General features: G+C 42.6%; 1 protein-coding gene across 1 annotated transcript in view; it reads left to right on the forward strand.

Annotated features, from left to right (window-relative positions):
* Positions 1-14,696: 14,696 nt before the first annotated feature.
* ATP2B2 (ATPase plasma membrane Ca2+ transporting 2) overlaps positions 14,697-16,290 on the forward strand; it is a 393,079-nt gene continuing 391,485 nt past the window's right edge. The window contains exon 1 of the mRNA XM_066326916.1: positions 14,697-14,764. The gene's annotated coding sequence lies outside the window, so the exon portion shown is untranslated. The remainder of the gene's footprint in view (positions 14,765-16,290) is intronic.

The raw sequence follows: 16,290 nt of genomic DNA on the forward strand, positions 1-16,290 counted from the left end.
AGCGTGGGCCAGGCTGGCTCCAGCCCAGAGTCACCTCACTGCCTCCCCCAGGGTGAGGTACAACAGTCACAACTGCATTTCTGTCCTGCCTGGGTGCAGGGGAAAAGCAGCGACTGGAGGTGTCCTTCTGCAAGTAACTTCTAGAGAGAAGAATGGTTTTAAGGAGGGAAAAAATAAATAGGTTTCTCCTCATCCTGCAATGAGTTGAGTGGCAGCTGATCAACCTTTCAGCCCTTTTGCAGCTCAGAATCTTTCTGATTTCTGCCAGCAGCGGTGGAGTTCAGTATCATCGTTACTGGGAAAGCACAAAGCAATTACTCAGCCTGTTAAATAATTTCTTGCTCTTCATCTGGTTTCTTACAGGCTGGACTCTTGACACTGATTTAGCAGATTGGAAATACACTGTCTGCAGCTGCATTACAAAAGGTGACCTGCAAAATAGCCTCAGATAGTTCCCTTTCACATCTTTCTTCCTCAGCATGAGCAGCACAGCACCATCCATGCACAGGCACAGCTTTGCGCTGGGAACACAACTTTGCTAAGTTAATTTTACTCTTGCTGTGCTGTCAGTGGTGGGGAACTGGGCTTGGAGGGAGAGACCGTCTTCAATTATCTAATGTTTTCCCCAGTTAAAATGTTTATGTAACAAATATAATTATAGCTTTTATGTAATTGGGGGGGGGGGAAGGTTCCTATTTCAGTATGTCTGAGTATCTCAGTTAATTTCCAGTCTCTCTCTGTACAAAGTTCTAATTAGGAGGTCACAAAGCTCTTCAGAAGACTTCTGAAGTCGCTTGTGTATGGAATTAAAACTTTTCCTATAGATATTTAATTTTTAACACTTTCTTGAGAGTTCTGTAAACACTCTCCTAATTCTTCAATTTGTTCTAGTTGTCTTTAGTGTTCAAAACAGTGGAAGCAGTTGAAATCTCACAACGCAAAGTAATATACAAGCAAAATGTACTCTGGCACTTACTATTTGCTGTGTTTGCTCACGTATGACAGCTGGACAGCTGTGCAGAGGGTGCTGCCATAGAATATCATTTGTGGTCTGCCTGAATGACAAATACCCTTTAGTTTTCAAGTCAGCAGTTTTGCAGAAGTGAAGACTCAAAATGTAGACCTTGCATGTGGGTTCTGTGATTAATGTGCTGACAGCCCCCAAAATCATGGGATCTTTGGGACTTTGTTGCTTATGGATGTCGTGTGCCAGGCAATGCAAGTGGAAGGAGATGAGGCAATGTCGAAAAATTGATATCTTAGACTGCCTATTGCTGATGATACAGTCTAAACAAGCACGAGGGATCCTGGATACTCCTGAAGATGGTGTTTGTAAGATGAAAAAGAAAAGTTGCTCACTGTCAGCTGAATGAGCCAAAACCCAGGCTCAGGCTCTTGGAAACCAAGAGCTTTACAGCAGAGGGAGTTGCCACAGATTAGTAATTAAACAAGGACTAATAATTCCATATCCTTGCCAAAGAACACAAGTACCAAAAAAAGCAAGTGCTGTGCTGCATAAACAGGATTGTCTGGAAGATGATGAAGTAATCTTTCCACTCAGTTTCTGATAAGGCTCCTCCTGCAGCCCTGTGTCCAATTTCAGGAACCCTGCAATGAGAGAGAGGTTGGCAATTTGGAGGGAGGCCCATGAGGAGAATCAGGAATAAGGTCTGGCAAAGATGTTTTGTGGGGAAAGATTGAAAGAGTTGACATGTTTAGTATACAGCAGGGAAGAATTAGGGTGAGATGTGACGAGTCTTCCAATAAAAAATTACTAAGTGCAAAGAGAAAGTAATGAATGAGTATTTACAAGGCTTGCAGTGAATTGGGATGGGAATTTAGGCCACACATGAGGGGAAGCTGCCTAAAAATTAATCTGTCCCTAGCATGGGTGTCAAGTGACAGGATTTTTCTGACTCAATTTTAAAATTTATTTTGTCACTTTAGGAAATGATAGATTTGCAAAAAATATCATTGACAAATTTTAGCCTGTCATTAGCTCACCCATAAAAATTACTTGATACAAGGAAAGAAACTGGTTGTTAGTTCTAAAATGTGCTTTTGTTTGGCTATCTACAATAATATGTCGATCACATTGATGTCTGAACACCTCTGTGGCACCCTGTGTGATCCTCATCAGCTACTGCATGTACAAGCCAGATACCCAAATGGATTTTGCTGGCAATATTTGGGTGCCTTCAAGATTCCGTCATTCACTTGGTGTTAAACACCCTCTAACTTAGACCAGCTCTGTAAGAGGAATCAAAGTGACAGAAATAAAGACACAGAAAAGGGATTAAAACCCTAGAACAACAAAGGTGGTATTTCTTTTTCTATGTGATAACTACTTGCCCCAAAGGGCAATGGAGAGGACAGACCCAAACTGGAACATTTACCTTATACTGCAAGTCCCTGGATGATACTATTAGTTTGTGGACTTGGCAGGAGCTTACTCCCAATCTTAATCCTGCAAGTTATTAGAAAAGTGTCTCAGGTTCCCCTTTTTTAATGGTCTTTGTAAAAAATGCCTTTCTCAATGCTTTGCCCTCCTCTCAGGGACATAAATTCACAGTTCAGTACTAACAGAGGAGATGAGCTGGTAAACAGCCACAGGTGTTTCTATTTCCTCCACCTAAAATTAAATTAAGGAGAAATTGAGTATCTCTTTGAGGAAAAATCTCCCAAAGCAGCCATGTAAGTGTATCTAACACAAGAGATGGTGTAAGCACTGGTGCCATGGTACCAGCACATCTGTATTGACTTGTTCCAGGTCTGTTGATGGGCAGCACTTGGATTCTTGTCTAATCTCTGTTTGCAGCTCAATTGCCTGAATTTTATAATACAGAGTTCTGAATCTCAGTTTTACAGAAGGCCTTGAACCTCTTCCCCTCCGTGGCTGAGCCACTGTCCTGCAAATTGAGATTTTTGCCCTTTTTTTTTTTTTTTTTTTTTTTTGGGCTGCCTAAAAACAGAGGCCAGACAGGATTAAGGGGACAAAAAGCTGTTCTGTTTATTGAAGGGCCTTCAGGTACATTTTGGGCACACAAAGCCCCCCAGGGGCTGCACCCAAAAATGGACAACAGCTCACGGGTTTTCACACTTTGATCAGTTTGGGCCAGTTGCAGATTGGGGGTTCATCTCCCAATTCCAGCTTCAGCTAATGAAGTCATTCAGCCCAAGTTTGCTGCCCCCAACTCACTTTTGTTCCCATCTCTCAGGGCTGAGGCAGTGAGGGGTCCTTGATTGCCAGGCCTGGAGAGGAATTGTTGTGTCTGCCCAGAATGGGGAAGCAGCAGCTCACACTGTGTGTGGGGTTTAGAGTTCTACACTGAAGAACTGCAGGATTACAAATGGATGAAAAATGTAAAAGCTCAAATCCTAAAGCATCAGCTTTTAGCACTTCTGTATATAAGCCAAAAAACACTGACTTATTTCAGGCTATACATATTCCAAAGAGATGCCTTCCTTTCCCTGAGGAAAACAGCAAAGAACCAGTAACATCCATCATTTTTAAAATGGAAAAACTTACAAAAAGATCCTGCAAATAGAGGCTTAATGGTCTGTGTCCAAAGCCCATTTTGCTGTCGCTACCATCAAGTACGAGGCACAAACGACTCACTGGGAAGAACAAGAGCAGTCTCAGCCAAACTGAGCTGCAAAAAATTGTCAAATATTTACTTTGACTTGGATTATTGTGTGAAATTCTGTTTTCAGCTGCTCTCTTGGTTGATGCACAGCCCTGTATGGGGTAGATTTGATAGATACGCTAACCTGAGGTTGCACAGCACAGCCCTGAGGATTCCAAAGCATTGCTTCCCTGCTCTGTGTTCCTCTGGGCTGCTTGGCTGCTGGTGGGAATGCTGTTCTTTGAGCTGCTTCTGGCACAGTGGATTTTCATTCCGGCCTTTCCATTCCAGTTTCTTGTGTGTAAACTCCAGGGGATTCTCAACCAAAGCTCCATTTGCCAAGCATGACTTGTCTGTGCCGACACAGAGGCACAAATGTTATCACTGCTGCAAGAAAGTCTAGCCTTAACAACTTTTTTTTCCCTCTCCACCATCAGTGACATACCTGGAACTTCTCAAGGCTGGTACTTATTTTACTTTGCTACTTGCCAGAAAGGCATTCTGCAGCTGACTGTTCAATAATGCGTATTTATATTTTTAAACATCCTTGAAGACCAGGGTCTTTGTCTGTCCCAAGGCAATTTCCACTTGCAGATTTCTTTTGTGATGTGCAGAGAAAAAGTTGATAAACTCATTAATTACATCATGCATAAACAGTGAAGACATTGAGGGGGAAAAATCCAAACCCACGATTTCTTTTAAGGCAAAGAAATATGCTGATTATTTTGGAGGTTTGCATTTTTAGAAGTGAACACAGGAACTTGAAACCTGTGAGACTTGTCCTGTTTTTCCTTAGCTCAGTAGCAGAGTGCAGGCTCTGGCTGCTGGATCCTCCCAAAGCTGCCATTCAGAGTCTGTATCCAAATTAATCTTTGTTAGATGGTGTCAAAACAGCAACAGAGAAACTGACCCAGGGGTCAGTGGCAGCAGGTTAATTCTTAAATAATTTCCATCACCATAATTGAGGGAAGGGGAAAGGAATGAAGTAGTGGCAAAGTGAAAGATTTTCATGCAATTGTATGTAATAAAGAGAAAGGGAAGATAAGGGCAGCCAACATAGAGTACATGGAATCTCTTTATTGCAAGGCTGTCTCCTTAAGCTGCTGTTTTTTGAGGTATTAAGAGTTGCAAGAGACCAGAGTAATTTACATGAGGCAATCATATCAAACAGGTTTTATACACCTTTATAAAAACATGCCTGAATTATTGCCAGTTTAAAGCCTTTTCTTGCATGGAATAATCACTTTAAAAAAAATGTATTATTCCCCAGCAGTAAAACCATGGAAAAGCAGCAATGTGTTATATTAATTCAGACATGGCAAAAATAGAAAGCGTGATATAAAGAGATGCATTTGGGGGAATAAATCTTTATAACTGTTGGTCAGATGTACATAACTTAACCAGGAGTTTATCCTTTGGAAATCAAGAGTTCTGTAATAATGCAACACAGCACAGGAATGTGTACAAACAAAAAGACTGTACACATGAGGAAACATTAAGTCAAGGAAAATGAATAGTTGCACAAATTAAAAATATTTAAAATCAGTGATTAAAGATGAAGGACTTAAGAGCTGTGGTTACTGGTGTGTGTGCACTTGTTTGAGTGTCATGTGTGGTTTCCTGTTCCATTGGCTGTTTTCCCTAATACAAGAATGGTAGTGAAAATCACTTCCCACAGCTTACCTGTATTTACCATTTTGGGAGACAACCATCTAACATCCTTCATCCTCTCATTGCTTGCATAAGTTTGTAAGGAAAACTTAAACCTGATCTGCTGCTGTCAGCTGAGGGTGAAACATTGTCCAGGAGTTCTCAGCAGAGCTCAATTACTGAAGTAACAATATCACAAATACAGTATTTTTTCAGGTACTGCTGAAGAAGAATGTGATTTTTTTTCATCCCCTTAGACTAATAGCTCTTTCACAATGGATAAACAGAAGCAACTCTTACCACGGTGTTCCTTGTGGGCATGGAGGGTTGGTTCATGGTGTCAGACCTTGCTGTCGCCTTCTCCATTGGTACACGAGAACAGGGAATAAAGCAAGGAATAAAACATTCTCTTTTTGTGGTGCTGCAAGGATGGGAGTTTGTTCTATCCTTGGTAACTCTATTCACTTAATTTTTGCTTTGCCCTGTGGCTGAAAAGGCCTAATATTAAAATGAAGTGTAACAAATGATGGAAAGGCAAAGTAAGCTGAAGAACCCCCAGCCAGGTTTGCCTTCAAACCTTCAGCCTGAAAAGGCTCAGAGGGTTGGGGGTTTCCTTTCCCTTCTTCACCCCCTTCCCTCCCATTTGCTCAGCTGTAAGATGCTGCAATATTTCACAGTCGTTATGACAAAAGTTGGTACCTGGAAACCTTTGCAGAGTTTTTGTTCTTCTCTGTGCAGAGCAGGATTTGTTGAAGGCTGCAGCTTGGCAAGGAGCATCTGAATACAGGAGCACCACTTTGCCATGAGGAGGGAGAGTTTACTTGTCTTTGCACACTTTAAAGTTGAGTCATTTCCTATAAATACACTGCACATAACAAGGATTTAGGCATGAAACAGTCTGTACTAGTGTTTTAAGAGCCAATTCTGTATTTTTCATACACTTGAAATACTTGCCAGGCTAATCTTAGAGTGCCTGTTCAAGCTTAGCAAGGTCAAATAAGTTCTTTGTGCAATCACACACATCAGTTGTATTTAACTTTTCATTAACTTTTCAGTGTGCTAAAAAACATGCATAATTCATTTCCCTGCTGTTTTTACATAACCATATGATAAATGAAAAGGAGGTGGGGGGGGAAAAAGATGAGAGACTGTGAAGCTTTTGTCATGTGTGCCTAGCACTGAGAAACAACTAGCCCTGGCAACTCAGATCCCAGTAAGTTACATAATTAAAGGAGTAGTAATCTCTATTAAGTACATCTACTCCAACACCCCCTTAGAACTGGAATAATTACTGCTTTAATGGAGACTCTCTGATTAATATATGTCAGTGCATTAAAAGTAAGTAACGTGTGTATAGTCTGTGAGAAGTTTGAAGGAGTAGATGAAGATTTCCTGTTGGTTTGTAGGTTTTGTTTGTTTGTTTGTTTGTTTTTTAGGGTTTTTTTATTTTGCTGCACTATGGAAGGTTTTTTTTTTTTCTGGTATGGGTTTACTCTTGTATAATAAAACAACCTTTTAAAAATATTGTACCTTCATACCTGGGTTTACTTTCTTTGATTTTAAATAACTGAATATACCTTTAAGCCTGTCCTTTGTGCTTATAGGCAGGTTACAGGATGGTCATAATCTCTGGGCAGGTGCTGCTCTGCACTCTATGAGTTAAATGCTGCTGCATTTAAACCTTGAGCATTTGCTTTAGTGCAAAAATTCCTGGACTTTTCTTACTGAAGCTCCCATAATGCTGATTCAAATGTGTATTTTCAATTTTGCCAATTGTTAGAGACTAAATGCAGACACAACTAATGAGCATTGGTTTAACCAAGAAATAAACCAGAGACAGGAGAGAACTGAAAGAGGAAACAGAGATAACTTAATTTCCAGGACCAAGGCCTGGCTGCCTCCTTCCGCTGAGAACAGCACAGTCCATCTTTGGGACCTCACTGTGCAAAGAACTCCTTTATTCCTCATGGAGAGAGAAAGGAAAAACTCTGGAGTGACCAGAGCTACTGGGGAGAAAGTGATGTGCTTATCCCAACCTGCTCATTCCAGGCAAAAACAAATTATGGAACTGCAAAGGGGAGGATTTCTGAAAGACCCAGGGACCTTTTAGTCTGAGCAATCATCCCAGAACTGTTCTGGCAAGTGGTCATGGAAGGACTGGCAGCCCACCCACCATGACCTTTTAAGTGTTGTTCCAGCTTTTGTTTTCCAGCACATCCCAGTTCTCTGCTGCTGCTGAGACCCAGGCTTTCTGTGCATAACTAGGACAGCTGCCTGTGTGAAGAACGTTTGTGCTTCCCACATTCAGAAAAGATGGGACGTTAGAGTTTTTTTAAGTTCTTCTATTCCATCAAAAATTATTTACTTTGGTGAGAGTCTTCAATTGTATAAAAGTGATATTTGCCTCGTTAAGAAGTGTTTGTGAGTGAGGACAGAGTGTGCATCAGCCTGGGAGCAAGAGCAGCCCAGCAGGACAGGACCATCTGCAGAGAAGGCTCTAAACCATTCAAATCCCATTGTAAGACAATAACACTAATACCAAGAACTCTTTTGTTTGGGATTTCATTTACATATAACAAAAAGTTTAAACCATCTCTAATAGGTCATTAAATCTTAAAACTTCAGGGGCTGGGGGAATTTTTTTGTACAATGCTTTGGCATTCTGTGTCACACACTGTTCCCAAGGTAATTTTGATCCAGCTGTCACTGGGAAACAGTAAAAATAAGGGAGTATTTTCAAGATCAGTAAGTGCAGAAGCTCAGACCACTCCAGAAAAGCATTTTAAAATAAAATTCATCACAGTGTTTATCCATAGTTAATTAAAACTATGAGAGAAAAACTGTGGTTGGGATGCACTTACAAAGAGAAAAACTGTGGTTGGGATGCACTTTGTCAGTATGTTGTTGTTGACAAAGTTCAGGTTTAAAGCTTTAAATGATGATTTTAATATTTATAGAAATAAGAAAGAATCAGAATTTATTGGCTGAGAAAAAAACAAGTATTTTTTTTAATTGGGAGTAGTTTTTTGTCTAAAAGTTCTAGATCAATATAAATCAATATGTTGCTGAAATGCTATAACAATACAGAAGGTTGAATGAAAAATAAGAAAAGATGTGTAATTCACCCATCTGTAATGCAATCCACATGCCCATTTTTGCCTTTCTGCTGTTTGCAGTCATCACTATAATATATGCCCAGGATAATTAGACAGATATATGGATTTAATTGTAAAAAAATATCAGAGGTTAATTCTTCATTAATTCTTAAGTGCATAATTTAGGTGTGTAGGCACCTTAAATTCTCTCTCCAGATAATGGAGAGGTGGAAGTGGGGATACTGAAGGCTCTGAGGAGATCTGGAATTGCCATCTGGGTGTGCTTATTCCTCTTTCCATTGTTTTATGTCTGTGAGTATATATAAATATATATATATATATATTTATTTATAGTCTTTTCAGAGCTGAAGGGTGCAGGTGAGGTCACACAAATGCCAGGTCTGCACCTGCTGAGCCATGAAAGGCCTCACTGCTGCTGTTTGACACCAGCTCAACTCAGCAACCCCCGGGGCAGCTCAGCCCATCAGGACTCGGGTAATTGTGGGATTAATTAGGGAGTGCTGGGTAATTGTGGGATTGATTTGGGAGTGTTTTGCTGGGAGGTGCCTGAGACTGGCAGAAATGCTCGTGTTCATCTCACCTAGGGCTCACTTGTGGTGCTTGTGAGGAGATCCAAGGGGATTATTTATGGAGTGCTGAAAAATAAGCACTGGCTTCATTTGCAGGAGTTTTGGCCAGAAGCTGGAACAGTGAAAAATCAGATTTCACTGTTGATAAATTGCAGAGGAGCCTAATGGCATTGTTAACTTCCTTTTGCAGTGACATGGGTCTCCTGAGTGCATCCAAGGGCTTCCTGATTGTTTTTTCTGGCATCTGTGACTTAAAGCAATCACTTAAAATGCATGTTGGCAGATTTGCCTTGCCCTGCTGCTGGGTGAATTAAGACTTGGAAGTATGAAAGGTGAGTGGGCTTCCTAAAAAATTAGCAGGATTGTAATTTACAGCCTTCAGTCCAAAGAAGATACTGTAAAATGTTATTCTCAAAGCAAGTGAATTATTCCTACCCAAACAGCAACAAGTTAAATCTGGGATTTATAAAATGATGACTGGGACCACATCTAGGTTTGGTTTGCCTTGCTAAATTCACTTTATTTGCAACATGAATTATATGTTATTGATAAATATTTTCTTTTAGGTATTTTTGTATAGTATTCTTTCCTGGGAATTTCTGCTGCAACCACTGATGACAACTAGTATTTAAATCAATTATTCTGCTTCCCCTTGGGAAGCTGTTGTAGAAAGCAAGGACTGACTTTTAAATTTATAGGAATGTTGAGACAAGTTTGCCAATACTCAGCTGGTTTTCCAGTACTGACCTTTAGCTGCTGCCTTGTTTTCACTTTTTTTTTTTAATTTATTTTACTCTTTTTTCTGAAATGCTCTACATCCCATGTCCAAGGGTTTAATGCTCTGTCACATTCAGAATCTTTGGTACTTGCACTAATTTTGCAAACTGGTGCCTATTTCAATCTATCAGGATTTTTCTTGTAAAACAAAGTAGGAAAAATAGTTGAAAAATCAAAAGCAGAGGAACTTGCCTGAGATTATTTGTGATTATGATACAACTTAAAAGATGTCTTTTCTTAATAACAGTGCTATGACTTAACATTTGGTAATTCACCATCTTTTGGTTCTCTGAGTGTTTTCAGCGTTTTTAGTCCAATACTGAGTCCACTTAAGCATTTTCCCTCATGTACTTCCTTGTTAATAAATAAATAAAACAAAATTTCTAAGTTGTTCTCAAAGCAATGTCATCTTTACTAAAGCTTTTACGTTTTCCAACTGATTTCTCACAATCATCTGTGGTATATAAAATTTGGGGGTTTTTTTAAAGCATTCTTGCTGCATAACTTAAGAAGATTGTCTTGGTGTGTTGCAAAAAGATTTGGATATTGCCAAAAGCTCTTTTGCACAATTTACCCTGTGTACATAAAAGAACTGTGTGACTGCTAAGGAGTTCAGGGGTCAAAAAAGTTATTCTGCCCTCCCTTTTTTACACACAATTAGCAGATTATGACAAACCAAGTCAGATTATGTATCTAGCAAAACTAACTTGTGGCCCTTTCAGAAAATATATAATTGTAATATTATGTTCTCTCTATTCACCATATTCTTCTGACTTTTTTGTTGCAGTGGCTTCCAGTTGACTGGTAGAGGTTTTTAATTTAATTCTAAATTTTTCTTTTTTAAGAATAAAGGTGGTGTGGACACCTCCATCCAGTGAGTTCTGTATGTGGGAGAAAATGGCCTTTTATGCTTTTCCTGACAAGTGCTTTTGGTTGCAAGATCATCAACGTTAAGTCATGTTTAGCAAATTACATCTTGAGAATTGTTTCTGCTGGGGAAGCACCAGGTTTGTTTTGATATTTGTTAGAATTGATACAGAAATCAGTTGGTAACTTTTAGTCAGTCTTATTTCTAGCCAGGGTCAGCAGTACCAATAGTATGGGAACTTTGTGTCTCACCTGTAGAATTGCTGGACATCAAGTGGAAGTGAAAGTCCTTTTACTTTTAGTGTGGCTGAAGCTGGGCCACAGCAAGGTCATTTCATGCAAGTGCAAACAAAATGTGCCCTTTGCACTTGGCTTTTCTTGCTTTGATACTGAATTGGAACAGCAAAACGCTGGTTCCAGAATATCGCAGTATACCTAATAATCCTCTGGTCAAGCTGTGTTTTTTCAAAACAAAGCAGAGGGCAGGTTTTTGTTGTCTTCTCCTGTAGTTCATATGATGTTGAAACAATAATGCAAAATTCAATTTCCTCATGCTGGTTGTAATAAGACATCGTGGCTGCATCACAGAGTGTTTTACTGGCACAGCCTTTGTCTGGCATTACTTTTGCTCTTAAAACCAGTAGATATTTAGGGCTGGTTGGCTTTTCAGTGGCAGGCTGGTGTGAGGGTGTGAAATTACTGCAGGAGATCTCACTGGCGATTCACAGGGATACGTTTTCTACTCTTAACAGATGCTGGACTTGTGCCACAGTTGGGTGGCATTTGATACCATGGGAGTTTTTTTCATCAATAGAAGCTACAGCTGGGTCTGAGCATTCTGGTAATGAAATATCCCAATTTGTTAGAAAAGAATTGCACTTGGTGGCTGGGAGTCCAGTGTGGGCACCCCAAATGTCCTCCCTGCTGCTCGTGGTATTGGGGAACCACTCCTGGTACCACCTCTGTGTCTGAGAGATGAGCACAACTTTTAGGATTGCACTTTGCTCTCTTGATCCACAAACTCTGCTGCATTTTTGGCAGATTAAGTATTATTCACTTTCATTCTCAGTGTGGCCGCTTGGCACCAACAGCGGTTCAGAGATAAACTCTCCAAGTGCATAAGGGCTCATGAAATGGAAGATGTGTACATGTGACATCCAGACATCATGGTTGTGTCCTTTCACACACAAAACATCTGTTCTTAGAAATTTCCTGAAGGAGGCTGAAATACAAATAGCTGTTCCATTCTAACATAATACTGCCAAAGTCTGAGTTGCTGAACTGGCATACATTATCACTTTTTTTCTGAAATTTCCTTGAAAATCCTCTCCTGTGTAGTTAGTGTGGAATTAAGCTCCCGGTTGTGAAAACTGTGTGGAGCTAAAACCTGAGAAGAACTGTGTGAGAAGGATAAGTCACTATTGGGTTATTCCAATTTGAAGGAAGCATAATGCCAGAGTTCAGTCATTACATGATCTCTGTTCCTTTACATTCTTTTGGTAAAGTGCATGCCCCCCACTATGTACATACTCCCCAGAATTAACCTCACTTAACCAAAAAATGAGGAAGAATTTAAAGGAATCTCTAAACATCACCTTAGGTGAGAGGAAGTGCAATGAATTTAGGGGAAAATATAGCATAAACAGTCCTAATCTCTAACACATAATAAGAAGTGTTACATTTAGTCATTAGTTGATGTTGTTACTGTTAACATCACACTTTTAAATATTTTTAAAACCTGTATGCAAGAGGCTGAGTTCCTGGAAATGCTGTAGTAACAGAAAAGATGTGCTGAGACCCCTGTCATGTACTCTACAAAAATATGGGGACAGCTTCTAAAGTTGGTAGAAATGTATGAAATTCTACTTCACCGTCTGACTGGGGAGAGATTTTCCTAGGCAGAAGATGTTGAAATGAAGAAATCTGCTCTGTCATTCATTGCTTATCACAAGTGATAAACAGCCAGACACTTCTGCTATTTCAATGTGATTGACAAAATCAGTTGTAGGGGCTAAACATCTGAAGATGGAGAGGAAGCAAGGAAAGCAATAATTTGTTTGTGCTGCTGTGGTGTTATTAATTCCAGCTACAGTTCCTGACCCACTGAGGATGTTCTGATGTGGGGAAACACATGATTGAGGCTGTCCTTCTGTGTGAGATTTAAACCCTGAGCTCTGGGTATTTAACAGGTGTAACTGTGTGTGGAATTCAAGATTTCTGTGAAAACAGTCTGGAGGATGTAACATTTTTTTTTTGTGCAGCACAGAATTACCAGTTAAATGAATTTGCAGGCAGCAAGTAAGGATGCACATCTAATGTTTTTCAAATGGCACTCCAATCATCTGCTGTAAATGATTAATAAGCACAAGCTGAAAATAGCACCACGTTTACCTAATGTTTGCATGATTATTTTTGTAAACATTTCATTCAGGCTTTCTCTGCCATCTTTCTAAGCATTGTCAAAACAAAAAATGCTGCTATTCTTGATTAGTTTTTCTCAGTTGGTTTGATCTTCCTCATGACCCAGGGAAGTGTAGCTGAGGAAGGCACCCTTGTTCACTCTAACTTGACAGTAAGCATGTGGTTTAAGAGCAAATGAGAAAACCAATCTAGATAGTTGCAGAATTCTTACAGGTTTCTGATTTCCTTCCAAAGCTGGTAACTGAACTTGGTGAGACCTACAAGTCTGGATTTTGTTAACAAGCTTGTCTGAAAGCTCTACAAATACACTGTCACATCTTCTCCTGGGTTTTGATAAGTTAGAAATAGTTTTAAGAGAGGTGGAGGGATTTGTACTTTCATGTTGGCTGTCCTACTTTTTCCTTTAGTCCCTGCTAAGATAAGGTTAAAACTGGAATTTAAATGCTGTTAAGGAAGAAGCCAAGATAGTAATCAGAATATAATTAACAGTGTATCATCTGTCGAACAACCAGGGCTGGGCAGTGCTGCTATTCACGTATAAAAAGTGGTGGAATACTTCCAGTTTTCCAAGTGAAGCGCTGGTGTTGTTTGCTGTAGCTGTCTACAGGAGTTGTGTGATGTGTGTGCATCCTTCACACCACACAACCCCCCACCTACCAAATATACTTTTTGGCTCTTCAAAAGCCCCTGTCTCCATTCAGCTTCGGTGACATTTGGTAACTGGTTTTAACTCTCAGGGTGAAGAGATTGTGCTGTGAAATCTAACTTAAGCCTATGTGTAAAACTATACCTTGTGGTTAAATACCCGGCATTAACTACTCTGGCAACATTTCAAAGATGCCATCCTCTTTGAGAATAAAAGTAAAGTAGTGTCTTCAAATCTAAGTCACGGGGTGGGGGGTTATTGCTGATTTTCTAAATCTGGAATGCCGTTGCTCAGTCTGTGCAATGCACATTATTACCTGTATATCATCATTCCATTTTTTGTCCTTCCCTAAGTGCTGTATCCCAGGGTGGGGCCCTCTATCTCTCAGAATCCGCATCAAGGCTTCCCCCTTGAGATTTTTTACAGAATTCTAGCAGAAAACTGGCGAATATTAAGAGAACATCCCCCCAAAAAAAACCCCACAGAAAACCCCACAAAAAAACCAACAAAACAAAACCCCTAAAATCTCCAAAACCAAAAAAAAAACAAACAACAACAACAACAAAAAAACCCAAAACACAACAACAACAAAAAAACCAACCAACAAACAAAAAAAATACACAAAAAAAAACCCAACCAAAAAAAAACACCACACACAAAAAACCCCCCAAACAAACAAACACAAAACCAAACCAAACACCAAACACGGCCGAAGAAAGGTGGTGGTGTTAAACACTGGGTGCCGCACGGCCGCGGCCGAGGTGCCCCAGCGCCGCCCTCACCGTGCGGAGCGCCGCGGGGTTGTGGGCAGCCGCGCATCCCCCGGGCGCTCCGCGGGGCCGAGCGGAGCGGAGCCCGCTGAGGGGAGCCCCAGCCCCGCCCGGGGACGCTGGGCTCGGCACCTCGCGGGGAGGGGAGAGGCGCTGCCCGCCCCCCCTCAGGGCTTCCCCGCTAGGTCTGGCGGAGCCGCCGCCTCCCCGCGCAGCGGCCCCGGCGCAGGAGGAGGCGCCGTGCGCGGCCCGAGCCCGCGGGCGCTGAGGGGACAGCGGCGGCTCCGCGCTCCCGGCGGCTGCGCTCCGCTCGCCGGCTCAGGTAGGAGCGGCAGCGGCCCCCGCCGGGCTGCCCCGCGCCGCGGTGACCTTGAGGGGGGCGGCGGGGGCCGGCAGCGCTGCCGGGGCCGAGCCCAGCCCGGCGCCGTGCCGGGGGCAGCGGGATGCGGCCGGAGGATGCGCTCGGGGCCGGGGATGGAGGCGGCTCCGCGGGGCGGGCGGGACCGGCGGCAGCGGCTGCGGACAGCCCCCGATGTCAGGCCGGAGGGCTCTCGTAGGCAGGAAGGGGTCGGGGGGCGGCGGTGGCCCCGCTCTGCCCCGGCCGGGGGCTGGGAGGCGGCGGGGAGCCCCGCGCTGCCCGCCCGAGGCTCTGCGCCCGCGGCACCGCGCTCGGCGGGAGCCCCGGCGGCTCCGGCTTCCAGGAGGTGACGCTCCTCCTGGAAACGTTAATTGGAGACAGTCGTAAGGAGGCTGTTGCCCGCAGCCCTGCTCCCTCGGCGGGGCTCGTGGAAGGAGAAGCCTTCCCGGGAGCGCCGTCCGCCGTGTCCCCGGCGCTCGCCCCGCTCCTGCGGTGCCGCTCAGCTCTGCCGCGGCCGGGCTGGGGCTTGGCTTGTTCCTTCTTTTCCACGGGGGGATGGAAGTGGTTCACAAGCGGTAGTTTCCAAAGCCTCGCAGTACTCCAGCGGAGCGTTTCGAGCGCCTCCAAGCCCGAGGAGAGTGCGGCGGGAGGTAACTTTGCCCGGGTCACGCAGTGCAGCAGCCCGCCCGGGTGGCCCTGGATGCTGGCTGAGGTGGCCGCTGTAGTCCCGGCCGCCACCACCTTGCATGGATGGATGCCGTCAAGGTGTGCTTTCCTACCGTCACTGAACATAATGCCTTCTTCTCCTGAAATCTTGGAGACTCCACTGGAGACCTGAAAGGAGGGGCTCTCTCTTCTCTTCTATATCTTTGAAAGGCCTCCTGTATTTTAAGCAGCGAAAACCTCTCGTTTGCTGAATTAAACTGTCCGAAAGTCTATTTCTTCCTGTGTATTTCTTGCTGTTTCTTTTTGCTTGTGGTCTTTTTTCCCCTCTTAACTGTGCAGTTTTATCGCGTTACACCAACCTGATTATACTATTACTTTCCTCACTTTTTAATTAAAGCATATTTTGTAGTAAAGTGCTATTTGAGAAGCATGGGTACCAAGATAAGGTGCTGGGAAGATAGGCAGGCTGAAAGCAATGCTGTAGGGTAGGACTTAGCTGCTCCCCAAATAAGCTAAAATGTGAGTTTTTAAACAGTGTGAAAGTTGATAGCGTTGTAACTCAACTCCCAGACAGTAAAAGGGGATCTTTTAAGGAATACTGTGTGTGGCTTGGAACCCCTGAGTTACGTAAGCAGTAACTCCTCTGAGCAGGTCTGCACGCACACTGTCACGTTCTCAGCAGCACTTTGTTTCTGATCCTGTCCCCTCGCCTATGCATGACTAATTTTTATGTGCTGACTCAAACAGGATTCAGCATTTTCAAGATTTTTCTGTGGAAAAGTGGCTTGTCTGTGATAGCTTGCTAAGAAACCAGCTCAGTATTC

This window comes from Sylvia atricapilla, chromosome 11 (genome assembly GCF_009819655.1).
Source record: "Sylvia atricapilla isolate bSylAtr1 chromosome 11, bSylAtr1.pri, whole genome shotgun sequence".
NCBI lineage: Eukaryota > Metazoa > Chordata > Aves > Passeriformes > Sylviidae > Sylvia > Sylvia atricapilla.